The following is a 21,594-nucleotide window of genomic DNA, read 5'->3' as shown; positions in this document are numbered from 1 at the left end:
AAAACTTAGAAACAGTCAAAATGACCATTAACAGGAGAAAGGATAAATTAACTATGATATGTTCTCACACTAGGATGTTACTGTGTAGTGAAAATGAATAGACTCCAGCTATACTCATTATAGATGAAAAAATAATTTTCAGAAAATACCATTTTTATAAATTTCAAAGATAAACAAAATGAAACCATATTTTCTTTACAAATACATGTATATTATAAAATAATTTTAATAGTAAGAACATGATTAACATGAAATTCAAGAGAATGGTTAAGTTTGGGTATACAAGGGAATGAGATCTAGAAAGAGTGGGGGCACCTGGATGGTTCAGTCAGTTGAGTCCAACTTTGGCTCAGGTCATGACCTCACAGTTTGGGAGTTTGAGCTCTGCCTCAGGCTCTCTACTGTCATCACAGAGCCCGATTCTGATCCTCTGTCTCTATATCTCTCTCTCTCTGCCCCTCCCATGTGCACTTGCTTGCTCTCTCTCAAAAATAAATAGACATTAAAAAAAAAAAAGATCTAGAAGAATGTATAAAGAGCTTCAATGAATGGTGGATTGATTAGTCATTATGACTATGGTTTCCAATATATGTATGTTTTGTATATTCCTTTCTATTATTGAATAGAGTATAATAAAAGTGTTAGGATAATGAGAGCCTAATATATTTCAAATACAGAAAGACAAAACTTGCTAACTGGTCACAATGATTTGAAATGGAAAGAGAAGAAAACTAATGTTTTTAGCATACCTGCTTATGGGGGTGACAATAACAAATATGAAAGATGGAAAGGGAGGTGATTAGTGGGGAGGATAAGTTTGATTTAGTATTTGTTGCATTAGAATTGATTTTGGATTTTCTGGAATATCTAAAATTTAGCTAGAAATATAATTAAGTTGAAAGGTCTCTATTTTGATAGAAAATTGCTGCTTTGAGAATATACGTTGATAAGATACAGTTGAGAAGATGGAGGACTATGCCCAAATTTAGGGAATCTATGAACTGCAAATGGAATCAATGAAGGAAGGACAGAAAGAGCACTCAGTCTATATAAGCTCTAGGATAGTATAATATCACAGAACCAAAGGGAGGATGCTATGGTCTGAATGTTTGTGTCCCCCCAAAATTCATATGTTGAGGTCCTAACCCATAAAGGTGATGGCACTAGGCCTTGGAGAGACTTAAGTCATGAGGATTGAACCCTCATGAATGAGATTAGTGTTTTATAAAATGGGCTCCAGAGAGATCCTTAGTGCCTTCTAACATGTGAGGACACAGTAATTACCCAGTCTTTGGTATTTTGTTATAGCAACCCAAACAGACTAAAACAGAAGATATAATTCAAGAAGCAGGGGTGCCTGGTAGAGTATGTATATACCTATTGATCTCAGGGTCATGAGTTCAAGTCTAACACTGGTCATGGAGCCTACTTAATAATAGGAAAAAAAAAGGAGAAGGCAGAAAGAGGAAGAGCAGGAGGAGGAGGAAGAGGAGGAGGAGGAAGAGGAAGAAGAAGAAAGGAGAAAGGAGAAGGAGAAGAAGGAAGAGGAGAGGGAGGAGGGGAAGTGGAGGAGGAGGAGGAGGAGGAGGAGGACCAGAAGACAGCAGTTAGTCAAACACTTTAGAGAAGGTTAGGAGACTGGTCTTGAAATAAGAGTTTTCATTTGGCAAAAAGAAGGCGCAGTAGTGAAATTCAAAAATACACAATACATTTTAAAATAGCTATGAAAAATTCATGCAGAAGTTTAGATTTAACAGTCAGTATCTGTAAAGCCAAGTTAACTAATCCAACTAATTTATCATTATATCCAAAGCAAAACCTTTAACTAAGCAGATATGTTTTCAAAGACATGCATTATTTTTATTAAAATCACCGTCACCAGCAGCAGTATATTCATCACCATCCTATCATGATCATCTGTTCGCAGCACAACCCTGGCCATCCAGAGACTCCATCTCTGAGTTGTATGATAGAGCATCTCTCATTGTCTGTCACGTTAGGCCCTAACCTACTTCAAAGTCCCTTCTACTTAATTCAGTCTTACTTCTGCAACTAGGTGTTCATTTTCATTACATTCCTTGGCATCTATTCCTATTTGCATTTGGCATCTATACTACCTATGTTGTCTTTTTTCTATGAAAACGTGTCATCTTTCCTACTAGTTTATAAAAAATACTATGTTTATTTCATATTTTTCTAGTTACTGGCATATAATACAATAGGCACTCAATAAATATTTTTAGCTCATTTCTACTTCATATCCATAATATTCCCTCCATGTAGGAAGATCTGTCAAACCCAAGTCTTGCAGAACTCTAGTGTTGCCTGTGAAGACTGCCTGGTTTAGTCAGGCCAGTAGTAGCCTAGTCATTCCCCCCCAACCCACCATTCTTCCTACCTTCCAATCACTTAGTTGCAGTTCTGTCACACTTGTGTTTATTCCAGTTCTCCTTTATACAGCATGCTTCTCCAGGAAATACTGCCATCATCACACCCCACAGAATTTAGAAGAGCACTCCACACACACAGCAGGGACATGTTGACTGACTAATGCTGAATACCTACAAAAAGAATAATTTTCCAATTCATTGATCTTCTGACTCATTATAATGAAAGACATTAATTTAAAACATCTACAACTGCAATTGCCTCTAGTAAACCTTAATAATGATGTATTTATCAAAATGTGATTCAATGACCTTAGGGAGAAAGAGCAGGAAATGAAGTTGAAACCAATAAGTACCCTGCAGAGAAAACAAGCACTCCTTGACTGTGACTAATTGAAGGGAAATTAGAAGGCATAATTTTTTCAGGAACACAGAGACAAAGATGAACTGAATACTGTCTCTGGAAATAAGAGAAAAAGTTCAGGAGAAAAGTTGAAAAAAATCACTAATCCTTACTCTTGCCAAAAAATTAGTAGAAAATATTGCTGACATTGTTTAAGAAGAAAAAGAAATAAAAGTGTATTTTAGGTTTACTTTATCTTTATCTTTAGCTGCAATATAGAAAGTATACAAATATTATGTATTCCAGGATCCTAATTTTACCTCTGCATTATTTTGTAGTGGTTAAGGATCACAATATGTGTCCTTCACTTTTCACAGGGTATTTAGGATTAATATTGAATTGATTCATGTAACATGTAGAAATCTTACAAAGTAGTTCATTTACTCACCCTTGCATCCTTTTTGCTAAAGTTGTCAAATGTACTACATCTATGTACATTATAAACCTCATGATACAATGTTATAATTTCCAGTGCTCTTCATTCCCCCTCTGCCAAGACCTAAATTTACATGTTTTTATTTCTCTTTAGCCTGAAGAGCCTCCCTAATATTTCTTGTAGAAAGAACTGTAGTTATAAATATAGGGCTTTCCTGAGTTCCATGAGTCATCCTAGTGAATTGCAGAACTTTAAGGGTAGTGGGAGCCCTTAAATATATAGCTAGTGGGTCAAAAGCATAGGTGGTCTAGGAAGCCTGGAATTTCAGATAATTTCTGAAGTGAGGGGAGGATTGTGCCCTTAACTTGTGAAATTTGACCTAAATCTGGGTACTGAGCATTACAGTTGTAGTTGTAGTACACACAAGTAGGCATATTATCATTAAATTTTAGAAAAGTAACATATTCTAAAAGATGGCAGAGAACAATGGTACATTACATACAAGGGAATTATGAACTGAATGATTGGCAACTTCTCATCATAAAAGTAATGCAGACTAGAAAACAGGTGGAACATCATCTTTAAAGTGCTGGAGGGGAGAGGGGAACAAAACCATATCAACTCAGAATTTCTACATCTTGTGAAAATGATCTTCCAAGAATAAGGGTGAAATAAAATATATTTTCAGATAAAGAAAACTGAAAGTATATGTTGACAGTGGGCTCCCTTGTATGCAATGTACTATGGTTCTCTGACATCTTTCAGAATTACATGGTTACAAGTAAATTACATAGTTAATCTCTCTGGTGTGGCCAGCCCCCATCCTGAGTCATCTCATTAGCATAAACTCAAGTAAGGTCCCAGGGGACCATAATAAATAATAAAGACATTCCTGTCATTCAAAGAAATTCCAAAGACTTAGAGGTTACCTCCTAGGAACCAGGGACAAAGGCCAGCCAATTCTTTATGATAGGTGCAGTTTTCTTTGTATTTATACTATTGGGTTTGTTGTACTTCTTGAATGTGTAAACTTATATCTTTCACCAAATTTGGAAAATATTCAGCATGTTTTCCTTAGATATTGTTTCTGCCCATTTTTCCTCTCTCTCATCTTCTTCTGAGACCCCCAATTACATGCATCTAAGACTTTTTTATATGTGTTTACTGTTTATTTTTATTTCAACATTTTTTGTTCTTCAGGTTAGATAATTTCTATTGACTTATTTTCAATATTGCTGGCTCTGTTTTGTCATCTACATTCCGTTGTTAAATTCATCTGGTGACTTCTTAAAAAAATTTTGTTGTTTGAGACAGAGAGAGAGAGATTGAGTGCAAGCAGGGGAGAGGGACAAAAGGAGACAAAGAATCATAAGCAGTCTCAGCACAGAGCCCAACACAACAATTAAGGGAATTTCTTTTTTTTTTTAATTTTTTTTTGATGTTTATTTATTTTTGAAAGAGAGACAGTGAGAGGGGAGGGGCAGAGAGAGAAGGAGTCACAGAATCCAAAGCAGGCTTCAGGCTCCAAGCCATCAGCACAGAGCCCAACGCGGGGCTCGAACTCACGGACCGTGAGATCATGACCTGAGCTGAAGTCGGACACCTGACCGACTGAGCCATCCAGGCGCCCCAGGGAATTTTCTTAAGTGTAACAAATATCACTAGTTTGAATTCATTGGAGTGACACCCAATGTTAGTCAAAATTCTGTATTATAAAATATTGCCAAAGAAATGTTGTAACTTTTCATTACTTTTTAAGGACTTTGCTAGCAAAGTGCTAAAAACAGAGCTTCAGAAAAGATATATTTTATTAAGTATCTTAAAACTGAAATTAGCATACACACATACAAAAAGATCATCTAATATTAATGTCTATTCCAAAAGCTAAAATAACATATACAAAAATAAGTAATTGTTACTTCTCTGGATGATAGAATTTAAGGTTTTTTTTTCTTTTATTTATAATATTTTGAGTTGTATTACTTTGTAATAAAAAAAGAGTGATTTTAAAATGGAATACATTCTAAGGACATTTTATTCATATTAAAGCATTTTAAAATTCTATTCATGATTTTCTCATAGACAGCAATTAATGCTCCATCCAAATCACTAGAAATTCTAAATTGTTATGGGCTCCATTGAAAATACTACTAAAATGAAAGCAAATATCTAACTATTCGCAATTAATTTCCTCATAAACTTATGTCCTCATACCATAAAAATCTTTAAGCGGTGAAAGGATTAAAATGCTTAATTTTTAAAGGAAAAAAAAGTTACATACAAGAAAAGTAAGCAGATATTTTGAAAGCAAAGATCTACATTAGTAGTAACCTTTTAACCTTTACTTGTACTTAAAAATTAGCAATGATTTCCTAGTTTTGAAGAAAAAATTAGGCTTTACATCTCTTCTCAATAAGCAGAATGTTTTTTGAACCTTAAGAATCACTGTCACAGGTTGACTTCTCCAGGAAGCAGGTTCTGTGATAGCATTTGCAGGGCAGAATGTTTGTTAGGGAGTGATCTTGGGATCAATACCTGTAGGATGGAGGGAAAGGAAGCAGGACTGGGCAGAAGGAAAAGCTGAGCTGTGATGAATTCCCAGTGAAGTTCTCAGTGAACTCCATGGGAAGTGCTGAAGCTGAAATGGCCCATTGGTTAGCCATGTTGTCAAATGGGTCATCCCTTTTATCCCTTCCTCTGTTAGTTATTGGAAGACCATATCTGGATGGATACAACCTTGGGCAAAATGGCTTTTGCAGCTGAGACAATTCTTGAAGGGGCCTACAGCCAAAGGCTATTTGTTAATATCACTCTCAGAGGGTGAGGCAACATGTTCTTCCTTGAAGAGATCTGGGTGCTACATCTCCACATTTATCTCAATTGTGAAATTTCCTTTCTATTGGAAGTTTCAACTAAATGCTAGGTTCAGTATGAAACAAGTAAAATTATACCCAAATTTAAGGAAAATTGGAAATCTGGGTTATCTACCACCATGATAGGGTATAGAATTCTGGGCCCTATTTATGAAAAGTAGTTGAAACAATTATTTTAACTAAAAATGAGAGACCTATTAAGAAGCAGATGGGATTATCTGGCAAAGTGTCTAAGTATAAATATTGTATAAGAATAAAATAATCTTCTAGAGCCACACTTTGCTGCTAAATCTCTTTACAATGATAAGAGTTGAAAACAGAATGCATTAACCAACACTCTAGGAAGTGAAGCTTCTGCACCCAGAGGGTTGCAGCTCCCTTTGTGCACCTTCTCTATAGGTCCACGGTGCAGGCACAAGGAAAGGCTGTACACCAGGAACCAGACAGAGAATGAAGAATGCGAAAGAGTAAAGAACAACGTCCAGCAACAGAAAAAGATACCAGGCATAAAGAAGAACTGTTCTGCAAAGTCACATGGCAAACTAATATAACACGAATACAATCTTTATTCAGATCAGGTCATCTGGTACTCCACATGACCCAGACTAGATACACATTCAGTGCCCAGTAGTGTAGGTCTTCTCACTGACAGAAAATGTCAAAGGGAAAGAGTGCTTTCTTAAAACCTTCTTAGTCTATCACCATTCCTCTTAATATTCCCTAAAACCATAGCTATTCCCAGAAACTCTAATTCTTCTCCACTCTGAGCTCCCAGCCTCCCAAAACTTCTCTGACAGTTTCCCTGTATGCCCTTTCTTACCACCTTTTTTCTTTCTTGCTTCTGTAACTTTTTATTATGTAGCTGCACATAGCCTTTCTGGTTTCAGAAAGTGTGTTTGTTTAGACCTACACTTGAATTTAGGAGACCAAATGATAGCCCCAAGTGACCAAAAAAAAAAAAAAAAAAAATCCTTTCTCTTATGTGTAGGCCAATTTTCAAGAAGAGATAGACTACAAATGTTCACAAATCTAGTAATTATGACTTCCCTATACAATTAAGTAATTAATTAAAATGTTTATCTGTATTATACTAATAAGAATAGAGCACTGTATTTTAGAGTTTCCCTATTAGATGTGGTGGATTTTGTTAGAGGTGATTGGGATCTAGATCTAGATCTATCTGTGAATTCTGAAATAATAGATACAGAGAAGCTTCCTGGAACTATTTTACAGACTATGACTATTGGGTTCCTCTAAACTATGCTGGGTAGAGATAGAGAACGATTTGATGCTTAGTCTTTTTGAGATTAGAGGAAATAATGTTTTCAAATTCATATCTGATGTTAATTTTTTGCTAGAATCCCTGAGTAACATAGCACATTCAGCCCCCTAGATTTCGTTTTTTTGGGGGGAGTTACCATTTAAAAGACCTAAAGTGGATTGGACATCATCAAAAACACAGCCAATAAAAAACAAAGTATGACTAATTGGGGATAATTGTGGGCCAGGCAACACCATGGTAAATTTAAGGGCAGAAAAGCCAAAGGACAGTTTTAGGGTTCAGGGGTTTACATGTTTCCCATAATGATGGACCAGCTTCCTGAAGGGGACAGTTATAGGAAGAATGATATGCTGGTACAGGAGGCATTTAGACAGCAGTTGGAAAAGGGAACTACAGATTCTTGTTATTTCTAATCACTGTGATTCTAAACAATCCAGATTCCCATTACAGGCAGGCAATATAAGTCTTCACAGTAAATATGTACAGGTTTCTGTAAGTTTCTATAAGAACATGTTCTAAAAACTAGGAATGTAATTATAACAATATAAACAAATTTCATATTTTTTTTATAAAGGAAAATCACCACTTCATTAAAAAATACTTGATAAGCACTTCTTGCCAGGTACTGAGCTAGGTTATGGGGTTGCACTGGCAAACAAGTAGACAAGGCCCTAGGGGAGAGAGACAGACAATAAATTAACAACTATACAAATAATAGGGATTATTGCAGACAGTGGCAAGATTTATAAAAATTTAAAATACAAAGTGACTTATAGGTCACTATCTTAGACATAGAGGTTCCAGAAGAGATCTCTGAAAAGATGACATTTTATGTTGGGGCTGAAGTGGTAACAGTTGGCCAAGAAGATAAGACAAGATAAGACACTTGGCATGTGTTAGAACATGCCAAACAGAGGGAATAGCTAGCAAAATGGGTACACACTTAATGTGTTCAAGAGAGCATCATAGACAAATTGCCAGAGGCCAGGACATGTGGGACCTTAAAACTGTGGATTTTATCCTAGTTGCAATTGGCAGATGCTGGCAAATTTTAAGATAGAAAAGAAAATTATCTGATTTATATGTTCAAAGGCTCCCACAGACCACTCTGTAGAGCATGGACCAAAGGGGTCAAGAGTAGAAGCAGGGTTATCAACTAAGAGGCTTTTACTACAGTACAAGAAGAAGGTAAGTAAGTGTAAGAGTAAAGGTGGTGAGAGGTTATTGGAACTTGGAAATATTTAAGTTTGGTCAGATTCACTGATGGTTTGGATGTGAGAAGCCAGGAAGAGTTGGAAACAAGATTGACTGAGGGTTTTGGCTTTATCAGTTACATGAATGATGATGCTAATAACCAAGACAGGGATCCTTGAATGGCCTTAAATGGAATGAAAACTTAGTGTATATGTTCACACAGACTTTAAGTGGGAGCATGCACAAGTTTAGAACTTTGGAAAATAAAGTTAGGCACTTCTTAGCATCTTGCCTTCTGGCTTTTCTTTTTCCTTTCTTTTGCATCTACAATTACGTGAAAGCAGAGAATAGAGATTAAGTTATTAGAGAATTTAAAACATATGTAAAGAAAAGGGCACATTTAAGAGTTAGTCTTTTTAACTTTATTTCATTGAGAATATAAATACATATAAGGTAGGTCTAAAAACTCCTGGATTCCTTTTTAATTTCCTTGTTATATTTAAGATATTTTGGCATTCCTTGGTGTAGGCTATGCAGTGGCCTTCCTGGTCTCCCTTGCCAAGCTAAACAGACATCTTATTTGCCATGTCCAAGGGACATCTTTTACCTTGGGTTTTTTGAGCTCTCCCACTGAGGTATATAACTAAGGGTATCTCTTGTGATCCTTTCTATAAATAGGCAATATGTTAGCTGCATTTCAATTGGGAAAACAGAACACTGTGGAATAAGAGATTTACTATAGGTTTTAGAATTTACACAATTGTGAGAGAAGGTGAGGAATGAAAGATCAGAATGCAAATAGTTGCAAGATTAGAGAAAAGGCAATTACAATGGACCACAAAAAGAGGTGTGAAAAACTCTGTGGAAGGTAATTGCCTTTGTGTCTGGGGAAGGTGAGGGGGAGGTTCTAAAGTCATTGTAGGTCAGTAGGTCAGAGAGTCAGGAATAAAAGCTGGACAGACAGTAGGGTGAAGTAAGAATGCATTTTTCTTCCATAAGTACAAACTGGAACCTATGCTGGTCACTTATGTCAAACTCCAAGGAAGCTCCTTGGACCTGCAGAAGAAGTTGCTGTCTTTGACCATCTTGCTATCCATGCCCAGGAACTGGAAAAGCTGAAGGAGATCTCATGGGAGCTAGAGAAACCATGGGACTGGGTGCTAATCCATGTGAACATGGTGAACCAGCACATCAGTAGCCACACACACACACACACACACACACAAGTTCACAAACGTGCAAGTATGCAAGCATGTATCGAGCAATGTTGCCTGGGGCCCTGCATCAACCTTCTGAGTATAATGGCTGTTGCTGCCCCCTTCCAAATCTCATGCAAAATTTTTTTTATGCTTTATTTATTTTTGGGAGAGAGAGAGAGGCAGAGTGTGAATGGGGGAGGAGCAGAGAGAGGGAGACACAGAATCCGAAGCAGGCTCCAGGCTCCAAGCTGTCAGCACAGAGCCCAACGCGGGGCTCAAACTCACGAACCGTGAGATCATGACCTGAGCCAGTCAGACACCCAACCGACTGAGCCACCCAGGTGCCCCTCATGCAATATCTTTAATGGCCAACTCTAAATTGAAACTACTAAAGGGAAAGAAATTCTAGAAACCATAGTTACAGCTGAATAGACATGGTATGAAATTACCAGTCATGCCCTTCACGAAAATACTGTGAGAAAGAAGACAGTGATTCACCTCAACCCCAATCATGGCCCTATTTAAAAAGACATGAAGTGAAGTTGGATGTATTTAAGACTTACAAAATGTGATGGGACAAAACAACTCAATGAATTCAACTTTCTGATTCCAACCACCCTACAATTTCATCTGAAATTCTCAGATATTATGACTAGCACTTGCATAACAGTTTTTATCAACTTGGCTACTGTTGTTAGTAAAATGTTGACCTGGGCGGATCATAGCTTTGACTCAGTCGCAATTCCTATCTGCCTATGCAAATAAAATGGATCAAGATTATTCAATTTTATGTCCTCTTTAATTCTGTTACAGCCTTTTATATCTAGCTTCAGAGTAACGTTTTATAAGTAGTAATCTTTGTTTTCTTGTTGCAACACTTTAGTATCTTAGAAGGAAGTAATACAAAAGTGATGCAGTTGTTTTCTCTCCTCTTTGAGCTGTAATTTCCATACATGACAGATCTCACCTTCTTTTAACAAAATGCATTCATTAGTTATAAGACACCATTTTTCTATGATAAAAGAAAACACCTTTCATCTATTGGAGAATATTCTGTCAGAAGTCTTACATGGCAAGACAAATGACAATATTAACATTTTTTTCTAAGATGACATTTCATATGAGAGATAATTTCCTTAATGAAGAGATGTGATCATTCCCGACACAGTAGGCAAAGAGAAGTCCAAATTTGAAATTAATGGCATACAAGAGAGCAGTTCTTATAGTCCAACATCAGCCCACAGAGGTTTACTTGAAGGATTATTAATTCCTTCACATTTCAGAAGGGGAAAAATGATAACAAGGGAGGAAATTTCATCCACAAATAAATATGCTATTGTAACAGAAAAGTTGTAAAGAGAAAAAAATTCATATTAACACATTCTTTAGTTCCCCACAACTATATTATTAATGAAGATATTATTAAGAAGAGAAATGACAGGATATAAAACCAATGCAAAGAAATCAGTTGCATTTCTATACACCAGTAATGAAGCAACAGAAAGAGAAGTCCAAGAATCGATCCCATTTACAATTGCACCAAAACCCATAAAATATCTAGGAATAAACCTAACCAAAGAGGTGAAAAATCTATACACTGAAAACTATAGAAAGCTTATGAAAGAAATTGAAGAACACACAAAAATGGAAAAAATCCCATGCTCACAGATTGGAAGAACAAATGTTGTTAAAATGTTAATACTACCCAAAGCACTCTACATATTCAGTGCAATCCCTATCAAAATAACACCAGCATTCTTCACAAAGCTAGAACAAACAATCCTAAAATTTGTATGGAACCATAAAAGACCCCAAAAAGCCAAAGCAATCCTGAAAAAGAAAAACAAAACTGGAGGCATCACAATCCCAGACTTCAAGCTGTATTACAAAGCAGTAATCATCAAAACAGTATGGTACTGGTACAAAAACAAACTCTCAGATCAATGGAACAGAACAGAGAAGCCAGAAATGGCCCCACAAATGTATGGCCAACTAATCTTTGACAAAGCAGGAAAGAATATCCAGTGGAATAAGGACAGTCTCCTCAGCAAGTGGTGCTGGGAAAACTGGACAGTGACATGCAGAAGAATGAACCTGGACCACTTTCTTACACCATACACAAAAATAAACTCAAAATGGATGAAAGACCACGTAAACCTAAGACAGGAAGCCATCAAAATCCTAGAGGAGAAAGCAGGTAAAAACCTGTTTGACCTTGGCCGCAGCAACTTCTTACTCAACATATCTCTGGAGGCAAGGGAAACAAAACCAAAAATGAACTATTGGGACCTCATCAAAATAAAAAGCTTCTGCTCAGCAAAGGAAGCAATCAGCAAAACTAAAAGGCAACCAACAGAATGGCAGAAGATATTTGCAAATGACATATCAGATAAAGGGTTAGCATCCAAAATCTATAGAGAACTTATCAAACTCAAACCCAAAAAACAAACAATCCAGTGAAGAAATGGGCAAAAGACATGAACAGACAGTTCTCCAAAGACATCCAGATGGCTAACCCACACATGAAAAAATGCTCAACATCACTCATCATCAGGGAAATACAAATCATTATCACAGTGAGATACCACCTGACACCTATCCGAATGGCTAACATGAACAACTCAGACAACAACAGATGTTGGCAAGGATGCAGAGAAATGGTGGGTATTCAAACTGGCACAGCCACTCTGGAAAACAGTATGGAGGTTCCTCAAAAGGTTAAAAATAGAACTGCCCTATGATCCAGCAATTGCGCTACTAGGTATTAATCCAAGGGATAATGCTGTTATGTTTGGTGTATGTATGCTGTTTCGAAGGGACACATGCACCCCAATGTTTATAGCAGCACTATCAACAATAGCCAAAGTATGGAAAGAGCCCAAATGTCCATCAATGGATGAATGGATAAAGAAGAGGTGGTATACAGGAGTATTACTTGGCAATCAGAAAGAATGAAATCTTGCCATTTGCAACTACACGGATGGAACTATAGGGTATTATGCTAAGCAAAATAAGTCAGAGAAATACAAATATCTTATGACTTCACTCCTATGAGGACTTTAAGATACAAAACAGATGAACATAAGGGAAGGGAAGCAAAACAATATAAAAACAGGGAGGGGGACAAAACATAAGAGACTCTTAAATACAGAGAACAAACTGAGGGTTGCCTGAAGGGTTGTGGGTGAGGGGATGGCCTAAATGGGTAAAGGGCATTAGGGAAGACACTTGTAAGGATGAGCACTGGGGTTATACATAGGGGATGAATCACTGGAATCTATTCCTGAAATCATTGTTGCACTATATGCTAACTTGGATATAAATTAAAAATAAATACATACATAAAATAAAATAAAATAAAATAAAATAAAATAAAATAAAATAAAATAATGACAAAAGTTCACGTAGAGAAAAAAGAAAATAATGTGTTCGTGTTTTGGTTGATTCAATTCATATTAAATTTAATATTTCCCAAAAAAGAAATATCTGAGGACATTGACAAGTTATAGCTGACACATCAAGAAGTAGTAAGAAGTCGGACACTTCATACTAAAGTAAGGTGTCAGACTCAAATTCAGATTTCTTTTCCTTTATTATTAATTCCAGTATAATTAATGCACAATGGTATATTAGTTTCAAGTGTACAATATAGTGAACAAATTCATATTTTGAAGAAAATGGTCACAAAACTCTTGGACCTCTGAGGTCTTCCATCACCAATGGGCAGAGAACAGGGAATGCCTGTTCACTTTCCTCACTTTCATTTGGATGTGCAGAGGCCTCCAAGAAGCCTACTGAGAGAGCACACTACTTTACTCCTACAGTGGTGAGGCATAATGAGTAGTCTGATTCCTGTCCAGAGAAATCAAGAAGTCAAGAAATTGGCTCACCAATTGCTATGGTGCTAAAGGAGAAGAGTTTCTATTGTTTGGATATTGGCCTGCACTCTAATTTGCCAAGGTAAAGTCTATGTGAGGGTTTCCCATGACTGGAGGTGGGCCATATATGAAGAAGAGCTCACCCTGGATTCAGTTCAATAGACCTACTGAAAGGGATCAAGGGGCCCATCCACAAGGATAGGATCTAGAATAGGATTCTCATAGGAAAGAATATCAAAGAAGTGTTCAAACACAGATTTATCTACTAGGGAACAAGAGGTGAGAGACCTCAGTGGTAGGACTCTTCTACCATCTTCATAAAAGCATCCATGAAAGAGTTAGCTCTAAATACCTGCCAAACCCAGGAACTCAAATCTAGCCCACCAATGCCAAGTTCAAGTAAATATATTCTTATTATCTTTTCTTCCTCGGTCTCATGCTCCAAATTTAGAATGGCCTGAAGTCAAGGTCAGCAAAATGGCACCTAAGATCAGCACTAGCTGAAAGAAGGAGGAAAACTGTAACTTTGAATTAAATGCAGAGTTTTGATTATTATACAAGAACCAACACTCTAATTTCTGATTCCAGACTGTTTGGGCCCTGAAAATGTTTTTAAGGAATGTTTATTATCTAAGAGTGAGTAGAAAATAAATCCTGGAACTCTAATTTAATAGTGGAGGAAAACTCCCACTACTGGAAAGATTTAAAGAGATAATGGGAAGCAAAAAAATAAAAATTAAAAAAAAATGTGTTTTGTTAGGTCTTGTGCTTAGAGTTGTTCAATGTAAAATTAAAAAAAAAAAAAAAAACAAAACACCACTCACATATAAGTCTTAAACCAATTCTACCCTAAAAGGCTCCCAAGAACTTGTACTTGCCCTAGATACAGACTCATCCTTTCCATTGTTCAACTATTGCCACCTAATTTTGACTCATCAGAAACTTTTTTAGCATTCTGTTAGGTCAGGGGGGCCAATGCTTATTAGGTATAATTGCCAAAATGGGTTGTTTTCCACTCAGTTTTGTTACACATTGGGGTTTGAGCCTAATTTTTCTTACTAATAATTACATAAAATAATTATATAAAATCAAAAGTTCTATATTACCTTTTGATATCTTCATTTTTTTCTCTCTTGTCAGTTTGGTCATTAAAATTGGGAAAATATCCAATAACTGTAATTGCCTCACTAATAGCCATTTCCAGATCACATAAAATATGAACTGAGAAAAGGGCCCAGTGAGTGCAATTTTACTGAAATACTAAGAACATAAATAAAGTTCTAGTAGGTTGAAGAGTGAAAGGGAGATAGGGAAATAGGTATCAGAAATGAATACTGAAATTTCTGGGAGCTCTGCAGTAATCAAATGAGAAATTTAGCGCTGTTGGAAAAGACAGATTAAATGAATCAATGAATTTAAATGAATGAATTTAGTTAAATGAATGAATTAGATGAATGAATTTAAAGTCCAACCGGAACTATTGGACTTAATGTTTTAAAATTGTCTCTTTAGAGGTGTCTATGGCCCTTTAGAAAGATTAAAAAACTATATATTTTTTATGTTCTATACAACTCTTGAACAAAATAGGTTCTTAATACACTTCATTTCTACACACACAACCATGTCCTCTAATAAGTTATGTGTTGTTCACCTTCTCAGAGTACAGTCTCTGCCATGTGTTTATGTAGGCTATAGAATGGGTGCAATGTGCACAAATGCTATTCCATTTCAAAGCTGTAGCTTACCACGTGTGGAGTGATAGTCTAACACACACGTATAGTGTAACAGCAGTCCAGCTGGTCTTAAGGGCTAACTTGCTTCAAGTTAACACACTCCTTGCCTGCTGACTTATGGCCCTTCATCTGTAACAGAACTAATTTGCTTTCTTTGATATTTGCAGACCACTGGCCTCGGGGAATAAGGAGCCAAAACTTTCCCAGGCCACTGAGGCCAGCATGTCTGCTTGAAGCCACCTTGGCTTTGTGTTTAGCCCAGCAATCTTTTAGCAATATGTTTTTTTCTGCTTAAAGTCACACAAATGACTTTACTGACCTCTGTGAATCTATAGACCTTCCCCTCCTTTGTAAAAATAAGAGTGCTCTTGCCCAACCACCGTCTGGTACCTAGGAACCAGACCTTCTTGCACAATCAGTCCTGGACACCAAAAAACCAGAATTTCCTGCAAAATTTCCGAGTACCAAGATAACTCTGTAGCTGGCATCATCGAGTCTGCATGTAATCAAGAAGTGTCACAGACCACTATACTCCCTTAACTGATTAAACCCATTTAAAACCCTGGGCCAGGTAGAAACCTAGGAGCTGGCCTTTGGACAAGAGTCCACCTTCTTCCCAGGTGGCTGGCCTCCTGAATGAAACTCATATTCCTTTCCAATCAAAACTCATATCTTGAGTATTGGCCTTTCAACTGATGGGCAGCTGAACTTAGGTTTCGGTAACAATAGGACAATGACTTACATGTTCTTACAATACTTCCTCCTATAAGAGAATATTCTAGATGATTAATTTATGATGAGGTAGTAATAAAGACTTAAAATAATACATGAGTATGTTAATATAAATATTTGTTTCCTTATTTTGTATTATTATTCAAATTATCTAAGAATTCTATTTTACTATTAAGTGTATATTGTTCAGCAAGTATCAGTAACAAGCAACAAAGAAAATGTGTTAGATAAATGAGAATCTTGAATATATTACTGAATTTCCTGCTGTATGAGTGCTCTTGTTTTGGATAAGCAGGAAGCAGTATTATCAAAGGTCCTTCTGATAATTCCACAGCCATTATTATACATGTAGATGATTACAAGAAAGTATTAAAAAGAGAGCAATCAGTGACTCATAGTATAGTGGAAGCCCCTTAAAATACTTTTATCCTTCTAGTACAGGTGGTTGACACTGGGGGTCTTAAAAACATGATTCAACCATTTCTTAGGATTTCTATAAATATTTCTAAGAAAATAACCTTTCAATAACATTCTTCAAATTAAAAACAGGGTGCATTAAGAACAAAGCAAAATCATGTTCAATAGGAATAAGTTTCTCCATTCACTATGAATTCAGGTATCAGAAATATTAGTATTTACTTCTTGCTTTCATTAATACAACTACTCTGCTTATTCTTGCTCAGTTATTCCAGTAACCATGGCAGTGTTCCAGCCCACAGATGAGTATGTGGGATAAATTTGGAATTCAGTAATTGTTATGTGAATGAAAGAAGGAACAAACTATAAATCCCTAGGAAGAAAGGCAATAAATCTATTTTTCTTCACATGGGTTTTGTTTCAGGGCAATAATTACATGGCCAGAGGCCCTCAGTTTGACAATACTACATTTTAATCTAGAAAGATGAACCTTAACTGGTATATGGCTCTCATTTGTTCAATATATTTGCCCTTATTACCTAGGAGAACTTGATTTAATCACTGAGTTTCAGACCCCAATTAATAATTGTTCTCAGAGTAACAATATTTTTAATGGCATGAAACTAAAATAATTTATGTTATGAGGGTAACAAGAATAACTCTGTGCCCCACTTCAGGTGATTCATATGTCATAGGAGTTAGCAATATAGCCACCATATTTCTTAAGAATAAATTAACAAATGCAGGGTGCATATATTGAGTCTGAGGCCTGGGCCAAATGGACCCTGTTAGGAAATACTAAAAAGAATAAGACAAATACATCTAAACCGCTAGAGATGACAAAGTAACCACCTTATTAAAAATAAAAAAAAAAATTAAAAAAAGAGCTTTTCAAGATAGAGGTAGCAATGAGACATAAGCATGGAACTTCCAAGAAAGAAATTTTATAAATGTTCCCACCTGGAACATGGATATGATGTCTGGAACAATAGCAGTCATTCTAAGATCATAAGGGGATCTTGAAAACAGTGATATGATCAAATGCATTGTGTTTAAGAGGGAATAAAACACCTCTGGAGATCATATGGATAAAGGATTACAGTGAAAAAGACCTTTGGGTTAAATTATTTCCTCTGTACATGAAAACTAGTGAAGCCTGATAACAATTTCACTATAGAATCAATAAAATAATTAAGTTTAGAATGAATCTTATAGAAGCAATATAAGCTGCCACCTCCGTTATACTGAAGCCTTACTCTTTCCATATATTCCCCCACTGGAGGATCTCCCACAGTAAAGCTTTAAATTGTTTTAGTAGAAGTTAGGGCCTTTTGTTCATTCCACAAATAGAGATAAAAAACTAAAAGCAGATGCCCTGAGAGAATTAACACATTGGGTTAAAATCATGTCAGGTTGTAAAATGCAGGTATCATATTCATGTCTGAGATCCAGTTTTCACGGGTACTGCGAGAGGATAGCAGAAGGGTACTTAGTACCTGTAGTAAAAAGTAATTATAGTGTCGGCAGTGGGGGGGGGGGGTGGGGAGGAGTGCAAAAAGGGAAGGTTAAGAATACTAAAAACAAACTATTATTTCAACACTTTGTCCTTGGGGTGACTCTGGAAAAGGAAATGCAGAGAGAAAACATTTTACTAGTAAGTACTAGTAAATCTAATCTAATGATTACTTCTTGCTAGCATAATATTCATAAAAACTGTAGATGCTAAAAAAAAAACTGTAGATGATGGAGTATCAGAAAGTTAATTCATAGCAAATTCTGGGATAAGCTATTCACCTCCTGAGTAACTATTATTAATAGAGAGAAATGAGATGAATAATGTAAAATTGTTTATTTTTGTAGTACTATAGTATAATATAGAACTATATTTTCAATTATGTGTTATATATGAAATTTCCTGCAAATCTGAGTAGTTATTATAAAAAGAAACAGGCTTGAGGCGCCTGGGTAGCTCAGTCAGTTAAGCGTCTGATTTCAGCTCAGATCATGATCTCATGGTTTGGGAGTTCGAGCTCCATGTCAGAATCTGTGCTGACAGCTCAGAGTCTGGAGCCTGCTTTGGATTCTGTGTCTTCCTCTCTCTTTGCCCCTTGCCTGCTCATGCTCTGTCTCTCTCTCTCTCTCAAAAATAAACATGAAAAAGAATTTTTTAATTAAAAAAAAATAAGAAACAGATTTATTTACATGCTTAGCCTCCTTCTTTCCCATCTAGCTCCAAGTCCATCCTGGTTTAGGCCTGTGATTGATATCACAGGAAGCATCTGCCTTAAGTAGATCTGGAAGACATGCCCATCCACCAAAAACCTCTTCCATCGACTTGCCATGGTACCTGAAAATTCCAGCAATGGAGTTATTTCTCCTCAATGAAGTAACCGGAAGCCATTGAGTACATATCTTTAGTAGGAGTAACTTTATGCCAATTTCACCTAGAAACATCTTGACACGATTATTTTGTCAGAATGGCTAGGCTGTCCTTGGAAATATCCTCAGGAAATAAGCTGTAGGCTTGCTAAGTTTTGATATGAGAGGAAAAAAAGAGGGAAATAAAGAGGCCTGTTGGAGGAGAAAACACCACATTAGGAGTTCCCTTATGTATCCTGGGAAATTAGTTTTTGGTATAGAGAAGAGGCTGGCATTTCCAGGAAATTAGTGAATACCCTAGAGAGTGGTATAAAATTGATGACAGACTCTATCTTTGCAGTTTCACATATAGACCCTTTAACTTAGCTATGTTGACTTCTCTTGGAAAGAACCGAAAGCATGATAGACAAAAGGTAGGAATCTAATTAATAGAAGGTGAGAGGGCAAAAGATCAATTTAGATAAACTATAAAGCAAATAATCAAGTTATTTCTCATTTTAGTCTGCTGACAAAATTAAACAGTACAAAATCATAAAATGTTAGATTTGTTAATTATATATTTGTTCATTTTACACTTAAAATAATAGCTACACTAAAATATTTATCAGATTAAATGTAATGTGGTGTCCAAGATTATATTCTGGAACAGAAAAAGGTTGTAGTTGAAAAAGTAAAGAGAGGGGCGCCTGGGTGGCGCAGTCGGTTAAGCGTCCGACTTCAGCCAGGTCACGATCTCGCGGTCTGTGAGTTCGAGCCCCGCGTCAGGCTCTGGGCTGATGGCTCGGAGCCTGGAGCCTGTTTCCAATTCTGTGTGTCTCCCTCTCTCTCTGCCCCTTCCCCGTTCATGCTCTGTCTCTCTCTGTCCCAAAAATAAATAAAAACCGTTGAAAAAAAAAAAAAAAAAAAAAGAAAAAGTAAAGAGATCAAGTAAAGTCTATCATATTGTACCAACATAAATTCCATAGTTTTGACAAATGGTTAACATTAGGGCAAGCTGAGTAAATGGTAATATGAAAGGTCTTTGGGCTATTTTATAACTTTTTGCAAATTTAAATTTATTTCAAAATGAAATGCTTATTAAAATTTTTTGTTAGAATAACTCTAGCTTATATTAAAGATTTTTTTGAAATCAAATTGTGAGTTATGCCAATGGCTCATTTGGGACTATCATGCCTATTATGCCAAATTCTCTAATGCCACTAAGTTTAATGTTTTTCCTATACTTTTATCTTCTTAGCAGCAATGGGTAAGGTGTTTTGTCTTCTCAATGGCAGAGGTAGTAATTTTTTTGTCCAATAATGACTTCTGCATCAGGTCTGGATAATGCCTTGGGTCATTTCACCTCATGTTCATTTTATCTGCACATTTTTAAGGGGGCAGTTTCTAGTTTCATGTTTCTTTTACTATCTGATAACCAGAGCTGTAATAAATATCTCAGGCTCTGACCATGTTTTGTTCAAACAAAATACGCTTTCTCCTTTGCTTATAGTACAGAACGTTCCTCTGTATTTTAGGATGTTTTAATATCATTTTCTCATTTGTTTTTATTTGCTGTTATCATTTTCCTGTGTATATATTATGGGAAAGAAATTATTTTGGCTTGTGTCCATTAACAAAAAAAAAATTTAGAAAATAAATAGATTGGGCTTCACACTGGTCTGACAGAACAGAAAGACCCAGTGAAGACAGTAATCCAAATGGCAGCAAAAATTATCAAGATTAAGCTAAGTTTCTACATACTAACAACCTAATGTTCTGATTAATTAATCACAGGTGAAACAACAATCCCAACTTTATTGACTAGTGGGGCAGAGTAAGGTTCAATAGCAAAAGAGCAACAGAGAGGGCTTTTTTCTTTCTTCACATTTTGTATTTCCAAATAATCACTTTCATAAATGAGGGGTAGAAGTATGAAAAGGATTTCAGAAATAAAGAGCCGGAGTGGTTAAGAAAGATTACTGTACGACTAGCAGCGTGGTGCAGGGTCGCCTAACTTGGCTGTAGAGTTTTTTGTTTTTTTTTTTTTAATTACAGAAGGCCATGGGGAGAGGAGGTGAGTGAAGCCGCTGAGATCTGGCCACTCTGTGCAGGTCCTGTCCCGGCAGAGAAAAAGTATGCTAATTCTCCCAACGGCACGCTTCAGACATGAGGTGGAGAAAGCCCCCTGTCTACACACCTCCAAGAAGCTACTGTCTCACAAATGGTTGAAGACAAATTCCCTTCCCCACTACACACAATGAAATTGTTACAGACCTCAGGTCCTGACACTTGTGTCCCAAGTTTTAAATGCATTGTCTCCGGGCTTTTACTAGAGATTACTCAACTCGTCAATGAACGAACAGCCTTTCGGCCTCTTCTTTCGCCGCTCAATTTCTGTCTTTTACGCGTTTGGTTTTATTGTCTGTTGGTGGTTCTTCTCGTGTGTGTGTGTTTTGTTTTTTCCACTCCGCTTCACCGAGTGAAGACTGGTACCTTTGGTTTCCTCAATTAGCGGAAAAATTCCTTCACGGCCTTTCAGTCTCCAGTCCCTTCCCATGCAAAGTATTCATTCCTCAGGTATCCACTGTGCACCCGATTGTCCTTTGCCACAGTGCCCCTCGACATTTTCTCAGTGTTTTTCGTTGCTTTACGCCTAAACAGAAGTCACTCTTTCCCACCTACCAGTAAGGCAAGCCGCTCAGCGCCTGCGCCTGCGCCTGCGCCTGCGCCAGTCAGTGGGAGTCCATCATACAGCGCGTGCA

At 36.6% G+C, this 21,594-nt stretch overlaps 1 protein-coding gene across 4 annotated transcripts in view; it reads right to left on the bottom strand.

The window, feature by feature from the left end:
* The window catches only part of FAM237B (family with sequence similarity 237 member B), a 97,747-nt gene extending 76,168 nt beyond the window's left edge, over positions 1-21,579 (bottom strand). For 2 of the 4 annotated variants that reach the window (XR_009260497.1, XM_058725167.1), the window contains exons 1-2: positions 21,107-21,578; positions 2,399-2,561 (exon numbers count right to left, since the gene is read on the bottom strand). The gene's annotated coding sequence lies outside the window, so the exon portion shown is untranslated. Of the gene's footprint in view, positions 1-2,398; positions 2,562-16,310; positions 18,599-21,106 lie in introns of those variants that run through there. The other 2 variants (XR_009260499.1, XR_009260498.1) reach the window with 2 other exon arrangements.
* Positions 21,580-21,594: the final 15 nt, after the last annotated feature.

The sequence above is a fragment of the Neofelis nebulosa genome, chromosome 4, assembly GCF_028018385.1.
Source record: "Neofelis nebulosa isolate mNeoNeb1 chromosome 4, mNeoNeb1.pri, whole genome shotgun sequence".
Lineage (NCBI taxonomy): Eukaryota > Metazoa > Chordata > Mammalia > Carnivora > Felidae > Neofelis > Neofelis nebulosa.
Note: the sequence above shows the minus strand (reverse complement) of the source record. Positions and strands in the feature narration are given on the sequence as shown.